Source organism: Antrostomus carolinensis, unplaced genomic scaffold (assembly GCF_000700745.2).
Source record: "Antrostomus carolinensis isolate BGI_N321 unplaced genomic scaffold, ASM70074v2 scaffold7622, whole genome shotgun sequence".
NCBI lineage: Eukaryota > Metazoa > Chordata > Aves > Caprimulgiformes > Caprimulgidae > Antrostomus > Antrostomus carolinensis.
The window spans coordinates 1-217 of record NW_010298879.1 but is presented as its reverse complement, the minus strand read 5'-3'; positions in this window follow the sequence as shown (position 1 = coordinate 217).

Here is a 217-nt window from a genome sequence, read left to right as displayed (position 1 = left end):
TCTAGACCCCCATGAGATCTCCTCTCAGTCTCCTCTTCTCCAGGCTGAACAATCCAAGTGACTTCAGCCTCTCCTCACACGGCTTCCCCGGTAAGCCCCTCACCGATTTAGTGGCCATTTTTTTAGGCCGGACCAGGGGCACTCTGCTCCTGGCTGACTGAAAGGCGGGTATCACTCCTTCATTCGCAGGCACCTGGCACAACCGGCCGAATGGTGA